Source organism: Pongo pygmaeus, chromosome 10 (assembly GCF_028885625.2).
Source record: "Pongo pygmaeus isolate AG05252 chromosome 10, NHGRI_mPonPyg2-v2.0_pri, whole genome shotgun sequence".
In the NCBI taxonomy this organism is placed as follows: domain Eukaryota; kingdom Metazoa; phylum Chordata; class Mammalia; order Primates; family Hominidae; genus Pongo; species Pongo pygmaeus.
This window is the reverse complement of record NC_072383.2, coordinates 65,319,380-65,333,366: the sequence shown is the minus strand read 5'-3', so window position 1 is coordinate 65,333,366 and position 13,987 is coordinate 65,319,380. Positions and strand designations below refer to the sequence as shown.

Here is a 13,987-nt window from a genome sequence, read left to right as displayed (position 1 = left end):
TAGGCACTAGGTTATTGATTTGTTTGGCTTAAGCGGTGTTTGTGTTACAGCTGAATGCATAGATTGTAAGCTCCCTACAGGCAAAATACAATTCACACTGTACAATTCAGAGGTGTTTATTATTTTTGATAATGATAATTATATGTCTTCAATATTCCATCAAAAGCTTTGAAAGAGTTGCCATAATATGGTATTAAAGCTTCAAAAGACTTGGCTTTCTTTTAATTTCAACAAATATTAGTAGAAAAATCCTCAAGGCCAGACAACAGGACAAGCCCCCAACTTAGTAATAAAGACAGGAAAATATTTATTGGGGATGATATAAAATAATTTCCATAGGCCCATTATAGTAAAGAGCCCAAGGCTGGTATGAGGAAAGCATGAATAGAGTTTTGCAATGGAACTAAACTACAGGTAAAACTCCAGGTTGGAATATAAATGTTCTTTCTTATATCTGAAATGAGGGTAAGATTAAAGAAAGGCTGGGCATTGAGTTTCTGTTCTTCTTTAGCGTACTCCAGTATAAGGCAAGAAACATTCACATACATATGCAAAAAAGGGAAGGGGATTCTAACTGCAGACTCCCTGGCATCTAAGTCTCAGATATTGTTGGAACAATAGGAACCCATCGATACCATCAGACCTATGAGCATAGTTGTTATTGCTTCCAAGATCTGCTGATGTCACAGCTTGTGAGGTGTGTGACTGTGCACTTTCTAAATACAGGCTGCCCTCTTACTGCCATCTTACCCAACAAGGCTCATTGGTAAGATAGCAAACACAGGAGGCCAATAAACCCCTGCAAAATAAGATCTACATTTTTATCTCGTCTGTCCTTTGACTCTGCATGACTTGAAGAAACTGGGTAGTAGATTCTGTTGGGAAGTTTTCCAAATAGGAAGAACAAGCCAAGCAAAATACAGAATGACCTTTCTTTCAAGAACCTTTTTTTTTTTTTTAAGTATTCACTTGAAAAGACACCAAGGCATCCTTCCTCTACTCTCTCCATTCCTACTCCAACCACAGCAATTGCCTGTCTACAGAAATAACACTTAAGAAGTGGTTGGGAAATGAATGTGACGCCTGCCATCCTGGGCTGGTGCTCACACACCCCCCACAGTCTGGAAAGTCTTGGTCCTCATAAATCTCATGTGCTGTGTCCTTGCTGCCATGCCAATGTTCTATTTCAAGGTCTACTACTCTGTCCCTACATAATAAAGAGTCATTAATTATCCCATGTTCACACTAGTCATCATTACTGGGGTCTGGCTTTCAAGTCTGACTTAGCATTTCATCTAGTAACAGCATTTTAGGGATTAAACTTTCTTAGATTTACATTCCAATGTAAATATTACCATGTACTCAAAATGCAAGTAAGTCTAACTTTTAACAAATAATACTCTCACTGTTACTTAGCAAATCAAGAAATAAACATTTTAACAGCTGAAATTTTGTCTGTTACATCTTTTTTAAATAGAAAAAAACTGTCTATTGAATAATAAATATTTTATTATTAATTTTATTTTTAAAAATAATGCTGTTAATGCTAGAAAGGATGTAAAAGTTGCACAACCCTTTTACAATTGTAAAACCCTTTGATTTCTTAGATGTGAAAACTTTCATAGTAATAATACATTATTTAATAAAAATGGAGAACCCAAATCCCTATACACTGTTATCAATGAGCCTGTGACTCTTGTGTGAATGACTGAAAACCACTCTGTATTTGGAGATCTTTCTGCCAGGGATGCTTATTTCTCTTCTCATCTGAGGTCTGGCAGTTGATGGAATAGACAGAGACTGCCCAACTATGGCCACAGGGTAGGATTCCTCTGCAGAATAAAGAGAACTTGTGGACCCAAAGAGAAGGATTCCTCCTAGATCAAGCCTCGCCGGAAAATTCCACTTTAATCCATGAATCAGAGGGAAAAACTGGAGCCAGCCCTGTCTGAAAGTCTAGCAGTTCCTAACCAGTGCTGAGCCTGTGCAACTCACAGTCTAGTAGGAAGTCGCTGTGGCATCAGCTGACAAGTTGAGTCTTGCTTAAAACAAATTCTGTCGGAGCCATGGTGATTTCTTGGTTCTTCCAGGACTTGGGGAGGACTTCAGAGAAAAGGCAAAAATGCTGAGCATGAAATTATTCTGAAGACACGGAACGCATGGAGAAAGAGTCCCTACTCCCCACTCCCGAAGCAGGAACTCTTGGCTTTTCAATTTCGTATTCTCCATCCAGAGAAATTCCCAAGGAGGCACCACACTCCCAGTTCTCCCTTTTTCCTTGCATTCCCAACAGCTACACAGAACTAAGAAAAAGCTGTCATTGCGAGGGTGGAAGAGAAGATCTTGAAATACTCATCATCGTGTTTTCTTCTCAGCACTTCCTGTCCTTTCCCCTAGTGGGCAGAAGGATCCACTTGGCCTGAAGAAGAATTAGAGCTGTTATGACTGGAAGGCCGAGGGAAAGGAAAAGTTATTGTTCTGAAGTTTTGTTTCCACCCAGGCTCAGGACGAAAGGCAGATCAGAGAGTTTCTGCTCAAAGATTTGTGGGCGGCCACTACCAGGAGGGCTGCTGTGAATCTGGCTGGCTCCTGTCACGAGCACACGACTCTGCCCCCTCACTTGTTTTTTTTCCTTAGGGCTGGGCAGGGGCCTCCCATGACCCATTCTCACATTGACGCACATGATCCTCCGTGACTCCAGAATGTGCTGAGCCCATCTGATTGCCCCTTGTGGATGGCCTTTGTGTCAATAATCCACGACCCTTACAAAACCTACCTCCCACCCCTGGAAAGAGAAGGCTGAATCCTTGACCCCAGAGGGTGGTGTTAGTGAGGGAAGAGATCCAGCAACACTTGGTGAGTGGGGCTGGTAGGTTGGGGGTGGAAGAACTTACCTCCTAACCCAGCAAACAGTGGTGTTTCTGAGAAGGACATTTTGAAACAACAAAAAAAGTTTGTGACGCCTGCCTTTCTAAATACCTAAGGATTCTGTGAAGATGCTTGCTATGTTGATTGTGATCCAGGGGTAAAAGTCGTGTTTATTGCTGGCCTCCATTAACTGGCCTGTGCCAGGCCAGCACTGCATACTTCTAAAACATTTTATTTAATCTTCACAACAGCCCAGTGGGGGTAGATAGTATTTTATGGATGAGGAAACAGACTCCAGTGCTTCTGATCTTAACCACTAGGCTACATTACCTCCCAACAAGACTGGATGATGGAGAGTAAGGATGATACATTTCCTCAAATATTCAATTTCCTAAAATAGATCTATTTTATGATAGATTCTGTTTTAAATAAATATAAAACGCTACATTTTCAGTTGGCAGTGGCAAGAGAATGGCAAGGGAGATAGACTCTTCATTAATATTCAAGTTCTCTCCTTTCCAGGAGAATTTGCTGAGGAATTCCCTTTACATATCATAAAAAGGGTAGTTCTCTGTGGGACCCTCCCACTTCAACACATTTAGTACCACGGAATGAATGGGGAAATAAACTGACTAGGTCTTAAGGCTGATTTTAGGAGATGTGAGGTATTTTCAAATTAGGTCCTTCAATGTTTTGTTTTTTTTTTTTTTCTCCTCTGTATGTAAAGCAACATATTTCTGCACCATTTAAGAGAAAAGAAAATGAGTCAGTGTGAGCTGCCAACAGCTGGCTGACAACCTTGAGCACTGGGTGGGTTGGAAACCGTCCAGACTTTGCATAAGGAGTTCATTTTGGGTTAGTTAAAAAAAAGGCGGGAGGTGGGGGAAGGAGTTGGCCCAGATCCTGTTCCACAAATTCAAGAACAAGGCGTTGAGATTCCCTTCAGAAACTGCTGGAGGGTGGCTCTGCAGGTCCGTTTGCCAAACACTATTTGACATCTGCTTGTTTCCCTGCCTGACACAAGAAGAACCGTTAACCGTCCAGGTTTTTCCTCTGACAAGCCAATGATTCAATGCAGCAGTTGAACCATGTGAAGGTTAATTCCCTCTTTTCTCTATATCCCTTTTAGAAAGATCTACTATTTCTACAGACTTCAGATTTTTTTAAGCTTCTTTGTCTTCTTCCTCTTGAGTCTTACTCGCCCTCACTTTGGGTTTAGCTTATTAGGCTGAGGCTAAGTTCAGTAGCATAATAAAAAACTTCACATTCGTTAAAGAATTAAATCCTCTTAGTTCTCTAATGTGTTTCACCTTTTCAGAGTAGTAAAAATATCATGTTTCAAAACAGTAATAGCCATTTTTAGTTTCAAAGTAACAAGTGATCAATGTAAAAAACATTATCCAATGCAGAAACGTATAAAGAAAACGTAAAAATCAACTGAAATTCAACCACTGGAGAAAACTAATCACCATTAACATTTAAATATATACGCTTTCCGTCTTATTTTCTTTTATTTTTCTTACAAAGTAGTAATAAATTATTTGGTAATCTGATTATTTTTACATATACATTGGATATATTTCCATGGGAATACAACAGATCAATATCACTGTTTTTAAGAGGTGCATAGTACTTCAATGTATAAATGTTCGTTGACTCATATTAATAGACATTTTTGCTAATACAAATCATGCTGCAATGAACTCCCCTGTACATACATCCTTGCCCACTTGTCCAATTACAGCAGGTCCTCACTTAATGTCCCCTATAGGTTCTTGGAAATTGTGACTTTAACTGGAACAACTTTAAGCAAAACAACATATAAGGAAACCAATTTTACCAAAGGCTAACTGATATAAACAAGAGTTAAGTTCCTACAGCATATTTCTGGTCACTAAAATATCAAGCTTCTAAATAAAGACCCCAAACACTTGTAATGTTAAACATTAAAATAAATGTGAGCTATACATACATTTTTAAAAGATTAATAAAAATAAGTCAAGTCATTTTTTACCCAGTTATTCCAGTTCAGGGTCTTGGGTGACCAGAGCCTGTCCTGGCAGCTCAGGGTGCAAGGTGGGAACTAACTCTGGACAGGACGTCATCCTATTGCAGGGTGCACTCACACACCCGTCCACACCCACTCAGACTGGGGCCATTGAGACAAGCCAGTTCACCTACCACGCACAGCTTCAGAATGTGTGAGGCAACGGGAGTGCATGGACAGAACCCGTGCAGACATGGGGAGAACGTGCACACTCCACACAGACAGTGGCCCCGGCAGGGAATCAATATTTTTTCTTGTCAACGTTGCAAGAAAATAATGTTGAATGACAGACAAAACATTATTCTAGGACCTACTGTATTTCTTTATAAGTTTCTCTGAACAAACTTTGCTAGATCAAGTTATATATATTTTTTAAGACCTTTGATACATAGTGCCAAATTGCCCTCCCATAGAAAAGGTGTACTTGTTTAGTCAATCTCACTGATTTTGTAAGAGTGTGGTTCTTTTCCTCCTACTCTTAGAAATGCTGGGTATAAGCCTTTTTTCCCAATTGAAAGATAAAAATTGGTACCTCCATATTTCATTTTCCTTCTTTAATAACAAGGTTGAATATGTTTCTGTATGCTTACAGCTATTTATATTTTTTCTTTTTTGAACTGTCTGTTTTTTCTCACATCCATTTTTCTATTGGGATTTTTCATATTTTCCTTCCTGATTTGTAGGAACTCATTACATACAAAGATGAGATCTTCTGGGCTGTATTTCAGAAGCTTTATTGTCCCATGAGATGTTAATAGGTGAACTGAGGGGAAAAAAGACTTCCATGGTCAGTTTTAACACATCATTTCCTAAACCTCATTGACCATGAGGACTTTTTTCTTTTTCCTCACAGAACACCTATTGGCATGGTTCAGGACATTGGTGTTCTGAGCACCAACATTTGAGAAATTGTTCTGTAAAGGATATTAATGCTTTATCTGTTACATATGTGGTGGGATTCCCCCTCCTCCGCCAGTCATTTGTCCTTTCCTCTACATGATTTTTTTTCATACAGCTTTTAATTCGTGTATTCAAGTCTCTCAATATTTTCTTTTGTGGTAATATAGAAGTAGGAACCCTGAAGTCATACTTGCTTGCTTTGAATCCTGGCACTACCGCTTGTTGGGGCCTTTGGAAAATTACCCTCTCTGTGCCTCAATTTTACCATGTAGAAAATGAGAAAAATTGTTACCAAACAAAGTGATTGTGAGGATTAAATTACTTGATAGAAGTAAAGCACAGAGTATTAGATGTTGTTGATGATGATGATGGTGGTTTACTTTTTGGATTATATAGAAAGTCTCTCTCCTTCTCTGTTGTAAAAAAAAAATTGCCCATATTTTATTGTCATGATTTTTGGAAGTTAATTTTGATATGAGCTATGGACTAAATTTTCTCTTTTCCCCAATGCTTAGCCAGATTCTTCCATTGCAATTAATTGATTAATGCTCCCCTTATCATATACTATTACTTTCTTTTTCTGGGTCTTTCTCTTCTGCTCAGTCTATTCTGATACAAAGGCCCCTTCTTTCCTATTCCTCTTCAGAACATTCACAGCTACATTTGCCTAAATCAAGGCACATGTTGGATTCCCTCTGGGAGTTGCCCCAACAGACCCTTGGTAGGGGAGAGGGGCCTGCAGGGTGGGATCCAGGTGTCTCTGACACAGGTGAGAAATATGGATCCTACAGACTGAATTTTAACTGACGCTGTGCCCTGTTCATCCCCATGTGCTGCTGAGGCCTGGTGTTGAGGGACAGCCTGGGGACTCTCTTAGGAACATTTAAACTCCAGTGTTGTTCACCAAATCACAGAAAAATTGAGATCCTCATACTCTACCTTGTCCCTCCTCATTCTGCTGTGCCAGTCAAAATGACCTCTAAATGACCAGAAAAGATTTGATTAGGGGCAGAGGGGATTCTAACCTGACACATCCTAAGCTATGGAAAGAGAGCCAACTGGTCTCAGCTGATAGGAAGATTTGATACTGGGACGCTCCATGAAGGTGATACTGGAGCACCATTGAGGATGTTTCACTCAGAGCTGAGAGTCCTTGGGTTGCCTGTCAGGCCCAGCACAACCTTCTCCTTTTCTGCACATCATCTCTTGCTCACTCAGTTCCAACCACAATGGTCTCTTTGCTGTTCCTCAAGCATGCTCCCACTTTAGGACATTTGCACATGGTTTTTCCTCTAGAATGTTCCTCCCCACATACCCACATATCTTGTTCCCATGGAAGCTTAAGGCTTTTGTTCCAATGTCACCTTGTCAGTGAGGCCATCCCTGACCACTCTATTGAAAGCTGTGCCTGGAGATCCTCAACCTTTCTTGCCTTATTTTTCTCCACAGTGCCAGTCACTGTCTGACCATCTATTTCCTCATTGTATTGTTGATTGTCTCTCTCCCCTAGAATGTGAACTTCAAAGAGTCTACCTTCTGTTTGGTTTCCTGCTGTACTCTCAACACCTAGAAAAGTGCCTGGCATATATAGGACTCCACTATTGTTTGTAGATAGAAGAGAAAATGAGTGTATCAGTCAGTCAAAGTCACTTGCATGATACTTCATGACGTGTCCAGGCCTAGTAACAATAGCATGTTTTCTGAGAATGTAGGCTGACTTAAAAGACTCTGGATTTTCAAGCTAGCCTCTACAAATAAGATATCTCTAAAGTGGGGAGAAAGGCTGCTGATATGGTTTGGCTGTGTTCCTACCCAAATCTCATCTTGAATTGTAGCTCCCATAATTCCCATGTGTCATGGGAGGGACCAAATGGGAGGTAACTGAATCATGGGGGCGGGGTTTTCCTGTGCTGTTCTCATGATAGTGAATAAGCCTCTGATGGTTTTATAAAGGGCAGTTCCCCTGTACATGCTCTCTTGCCTGCTTCCATGTAAGATGTCCCTTTGCTCTTCCTTCCTCCATCTTCTGCCATGATTGTGAGGCCTCCCCAGCCATGTGGAACTGTGAGTCCATTAAACCTCTCTCCTTTATAAATTACCCAGTCTCAGTTATGTCTTTATTAGCAGCATGAGAACAGACTAATATAGCCACATCTCTCAAAAGCGAGAACAGACATATGTCTGCGGCAACATCTTTTATCTGATGCCCTAGCCTCATTCCTGGGCTGCCACAGAGCCACTCAAAATGAAATTCAAATTCAAACCACAGTGAGATACCACCACACACCCACCAGTATGGCTACAATAAAAATGCAGAAAATACCAAGTGTGGGCGAGGATGGGGAGGAACTGAAACTCTCATACACTTTGAAAAACTATTTGGCAGTATCTTCCAAAGCTGCATGTGCATATATCATGACCCAGCATTTTCACTTCTGCATACCACCCAACAGAAACACCTACCTATGTCCAGCCGGAAGACAGGCAGGCACAACGTTCACAACAGCACTGCTTGTAATGGCCAAAATCTGGAACAAAAAATGGAGAAAAATAGTAAAATGGATTTTTTATGTGGTATATTCACACATACACTACACAATATATGAAATGCATGATCTATGACCACATGCAGTGATATAGATGAATTGAACAAACATAATGTTGCACCAAAGTCAGACACAAAATTGTATAAACTATGAATATGCTTCCATCAGTATAAGATCTATGAACAGGTAAAGCTATCCATGCTGCTAGAAATCCAGAGTGACTAGAAAGGAGGATTAAGGAAGCTTTGGGATGCTGGTAATATTCTGCTTCTTTACTGGGGTTCTGGTTACACAGGAATATTTAGTTTTTGACGATCCATCAAGTTGTACATGTATATGTGAAAATTTCTGTGTATATAAATGTTTTGAAAACTAGGTCCGTGTGTCAGAACCACCAATTGGAGTTGCAGGCCACACATTTGCTAAAGCTGCTTGTTACAAAAAGCTGAAACTATTCCAGGATGCACTGCTCTAGCACTTGGGGTGAAGGTGGGTGGGAGGAGGAGGTGGGGAGTGGGGAGGGAACCTTCTGACCCTGGCTGGGTCACAGCTCTGAGATGCTACAAGAATGAAGAATGGTAGGGGCCAGGTGTAGATGGGAGAAGGCAGCTGGTAGACAGCCTCAGTTTTCTGAGGTATTTGAGGTCTTTGATGGCCTCAAGGCAAACACTGCCTCCTGTCAGGCTCAGAACAGTAAAGACTCTCCAGCCAGCCTTCCTGAGTGCCAACAGCCACAGGACTGTGCAGGTCTAATTTCCAATCAGATATGAAGGGAAGGAGAATGATCTCTGCTGATAAACTGAGTCTGGAAACCTTGTTATAGAATGCAGTAGAAAAAAAGACAGGAGAGAGGGAAAAACATATGAAGTGATTCTTAAGTAATTTCTAAGAAGGAAGCTGCAGCAGGAACTCTGGCTACATACCAGAGATCGCCCTCTTATTTCTTTCACTTAATAACATTAAACAGGAAAAGAAGGAATGGAAATTCAGAAACTTTAAGGCCCCACTAGGGCACTGAGGACCAGTGTAGAGGAGGACTCATCCTGCACCAGACCTATAGGCATGGACTATACCATGCCCATGGTGCCAATTAAGCTTTAAGGACCACACTTGCTAGCACTGGCGAGGTTAGGGGGTCGGGCAGAGGTGGTACCTAAAGAAAGAAAAAGATGACTATCTGTGTTAGGCCATTCTTGCATTGCTATAAAGAAATAACTGAGACCGGGTGATTTATTTAAAAAAAAAAAAAAAGAGGTTTAATTGGCTCATGATTCTGCAGGCTTTACAGGAAGCATGGTGCTGGCATCTGCTCAGCTTCTAAGAGGTTTCAGGAAACTTACAATCATGACGGATGGTGAAGGGGGAGCAGGCATATTACGTGGCAAAAGCAGGAGCGAGAGAGAGAGGGTGCAGGGAGGGGAAGTACCACATATTTCTAAACAATCAGATCTCGTGAGAACTCACTCACTATGGTAAAGACAGCACCATGCCATGAAGGATCCACCCCCATGACACAAATACCTCCCGCCAGGCCCCACCTCCAGCACTGGAGATTCTCATACAATTCAACATGAGATTTGGGCAGGGACAAGCATGCAAACTATATCACCATCCCGTAACATCCTACAGCTGTGGAAGGGAAGGGAATAGGCAAAATTGGTGGTAACCAAAACTCAGTGGACAACCCCTTTTTGGTATCCCAGTGGTAGAAGCCACTTGGAGAAGGTTGGGAAGCTGAATCAGCCCAGGATTTGTGTGGTCTCCAGCCTTCCAGGAAGTAGATCATGCTGGACAAAAACTTCAGACCTCAACCCACAGGATCTAGAAAGGCCAGGATGGAAGAAGCCACAAGGAAAGGAGATACTTAGAGCTCAGTGGTGCTGGTTAGGGAGTCTTTAAGGACACTTGAGAGCCAGTACCTGTGCCCTCATCCTGGCTTCAGATTCCATGGCCTAAGTGCTAAAGCCACCCACCCACTCCTACAGATGTGAATGAGAGTCAGGGAAAAACTGGGGGTGGGTGTGAGAGTCAGAGGAGAGAAGAGCACATCAAACCCAGGGTATCTGTGAGAGGGAGCTGGATCCATAGGGCCTGCTCTGCATCTGCAAGTCCAGATGCAATTGCAACACACTTGGGCAGTTACCATTGCTACCTGTGTGCAGAAGGCTACACAAACAGGAAGAGGAAATATTCAAGCACTGGCTCATTCGTTTTAACTCCGGACAGTGTCTAAAACAGATCCCCAACAGCACGGAAAGTTTCGGTTTTGTAGCCAAGCAGATAAAGATGTGGCTAAGGAGAGTATTCTAAGCCAGATGCCAACTGTATGCCCTCTGTGAGTGCAATGTGCATTGCCCATGGGCCTAGAGCATTCTAGAATAGATATGCAAAATACATGACCACTTAGGGAAAGTTGAGATGAGTCACTCTTTCTAAGAGTAACTGTTTAAAACATCACACTTAGTATCTCTGAGCCCCATAGCACATGCACTGTGAAGAATAAAAATTCAGATAAAATTTAGACTTGCATGAACAATTGTTTTTTTAAATAGACACCAAAGGAAACTCAAACCCAAATTCTAGATTCAGAATGCCCAACACTGCTTACCAGAGACAATGGATTTTGGTTCAGGTTTTAAAGAGTGATAAGTATCAGATTCAGATGCCAAGAGGCACAAGGAGAAGACAGTTTTGCTGCTCACTCAGTGGGTTTTCTCAGTTTTAGACAAAGGTCACAAGGGATCTTGGGGGCTCCAGACACTATCTAGTAATTGATAAAAAGGATGATCATGATATGAAATACCTGGAGGGCTAATTTCTTTAGAAACCAAATTATATAAGACCTTTGAGGCATGTGAACTTTCATCCTCAAAGTTCAGAACTGCCTGGAAGAATCAGAGTTGACATTGTTTATTTTTAAATACTGTACAAGTTCTGCTAGATGGCTAGCATCATAATGGGGTAAGAGCAGATCCTGAGTAGATCTTTCCTAGCACCCCTTAGCCATTTCCCACGAACCTTAGAGAATCAAAGACCTATAGGCTTAGTGGATACTAAGAGAGATTTGAAGATAACCATGCCATTAAGGCAAAGCCCTTCTCTGACCTGACCCAAGCATGTCAGGCCAGGGACAGTAAGAAAAGGCACCAGAAAAGGCATTCCATGGATAAAAGAGAAGCCAGGGCCCTCCACCCTTTTGAACACTTTGAAAACTGAAAAGGGAAGGCCTGTAAGCAGATGCTCAGGGCCTTCATGACCTCTTTCAGCCAGGTTCTTGCACTAGTATCAGCTGATCAAGTCCTTTCCCTCAGTTTAAACCATGGACTACTGTGCTGAGGGCTCAGGAGCTGTGCTTTCTGACATAGCAGGAAGATATCGGGAAGGTAGCTAAATTCTACTGGCAGAAGCTTAAACTATGTGAGATCTGATATCAATATCCTGTTTACAGATCAGAGCCATTGGCACATAGTTAGGCAGTGAGACACCAATTCTAGGAGGTGTGTATACAAGGTGGAGGGGTGATCCACAGAAGCCTCCCCTCTGTGCACTCCGAGGCCAAGCAAGACATGACGGGGAAGTAGAGGGTGGTCGTTTTGGTTATATAGATGCTGCATCTCTTGAAGGAGTCAGAGGCATGTGAGATTCCCAGAGTCCTGAGGGATCTGAGTTCCTTTATGCCAGAAAGCTTGGGCTCTCCAAGATAAGGCCAATGGTAGCTCTCACTTATGTGGCTCTGGTAAACCTAACTGCTCCAGCCAGGAGGGACGAGATGAAAGCTCAGCATAGGAGGTGGTCAAGGAAAGAAACCTAGGACGTCTGAGGTTGAACTAGACTAGTGGTTTTTGTTTTTGTTTTTTTCAAGTAAATTTGAATTTTGCATTGAGATGGGCACAAATTAGAACAGCTTAAGGGTGTATTATTAAAATGAGTGCTGAAATATTCTCTATGAAGACACTTTCCCCCAAGAATACTGTGGTATGGTTTTGAAGACCTCATAAGGCTTGGGATGGAACATAGTATGTGAATGTTGCAATGCTTTACACCTTCTGGAAATCTGTAACTGGAGGGCAGAATTCTGGTGGAGGGTTCCACTTATAAGTCTCACCCTAACAGTGTTGGTGGTACTTAAAATAATAAATTGAAAAAAATTATATTAAGTTCTCTAAACTGAAATTATGAAACATATGTCACCATCCATACCTGTGAGCATTATCCCTGTGCCTTTTCCTTATCTCTCCTGGGGATCTCGGAGAGGCCTCCCTTGTTTTTCAAATGAGTCATATAGCAGTTTATTCCTTGATCTCTAGTTCCACAGTTCCTCTCCCCACTTCCCTCAGTATCTTTATTTCCCTTCAAATTTCACTTTACAGGTCCCTTCATCTGATCAGTGAGTTTCTTGCCAAACATATTTCAAGACCTTCTGGAAGTACCTTGCCAATAACCCATTGCCACATCATTATTGCCAACTCTTCGTTATTCTCCATATTCTCTTTTCAATTTCAAGGATAACAATATCAATCGGTGTGGACCTAACCTGTGTTTCTTAAAGCCTCTCTGGACTGGGGTTTTAAAAGGATCACACTAAACCCTTAATTACTCCTCTTTTCTTGTACTCCCTTCTCTGCTCTTGTCCTGGAAGAGAGATCACAACAAGGGATAGCTCATAGTGAAGGAGCCACTCCTTGGCTGGCAAGAGGCTCTCCTAATCCACTACAAACAATTAGTCTGAATCCTGGCTTTCAAATAGAAGCACCTGGGGAGCTTTTAAAAAAATACTGATGCCTGGGTCCTATCCCACACCAGTTAAATCAGGGACTCTTGGGATGAAGCCCTAGAGTTGGTATTTTTTAAAACTGCAGTGTGATTCTAATGTGCACTCAGTTTCAAAGCACTGTTAGGAGCTGTGGTTAGCCATAATCCTTTATTGAGCATCTATTTGCAGCCAGATGTCAGCCCACACAATCAGGGCATAGAGGAGTAGCACAAGGATTCTCCAATCAAGTTATTCAGTTCTCCCACTCACTGCTTCTTGCCTGCTTTGCCTCCCCCACTCTGAGCCAGGGCTCCTTTTATTAAAGCAACTCCTAAGAACACAGGGACGCTCTCTACCCCTTGCATGAACTCCTCTGCAAATCTCTTAGGAGTTAGCACTTCAATCACTATCATTCATTCAGAAAATGTAAGTCACCTTTTTTGCTTTGAGTTAATCATTTCCCATTTTCCCAGGTGATTCAGAAATCCAGTGCTCACTGACAATGAGTGGGTGGACGCGTGGGCCTGCAGACCTGCCTGCTGTTCCATTAACAGCAGAACACACTTCGAGAGGCAACTGACAATGGAGGCAACAACAACAACAAAAGCAGTATTTTTCCAACCATAAAAAAAGAAGTCTGTTTCTGAAAACACAGTTTGATTTGTTTATATTTCATGCAGTGTTAAAATGCTCAGTCGGTTCTAACCTTGTTTGCATTAATCCTCTTTTTGGAATTTGCACATTTGTTTTCAAAGCATTGGGTGGGAGCATTTTGCTGCTACATGGAAATCATATCAGCAATCGTACTCAGAACATGAAATGAACCTGCACATACAGCCCACGCAATTTTAATGTCTGCTAACCAACTGATAA

General features: G+C 41.7%; 1 long non-coding RNA gene across 1 annotated transcript; it reads left to right on the top strand.

Annotated features, from left to right (window-relative positions):
- Nucleotides 1–226: 226 nt before the first annotated feature.
- Nucleotides 227–13,766, top strand: LOC134737656 (uncharacterized). The gene is made up of 2 exons (XR_010122767.1): nucleotides 227–2,856; nucleotides 13,588–13,766. It is a non-coding gene; the product is annotated as an uncharacterized LOC134737656 (long non-coding RNA).
- Nucleotides 13,767–13,987: the final 221 nt, after the last annotated feature.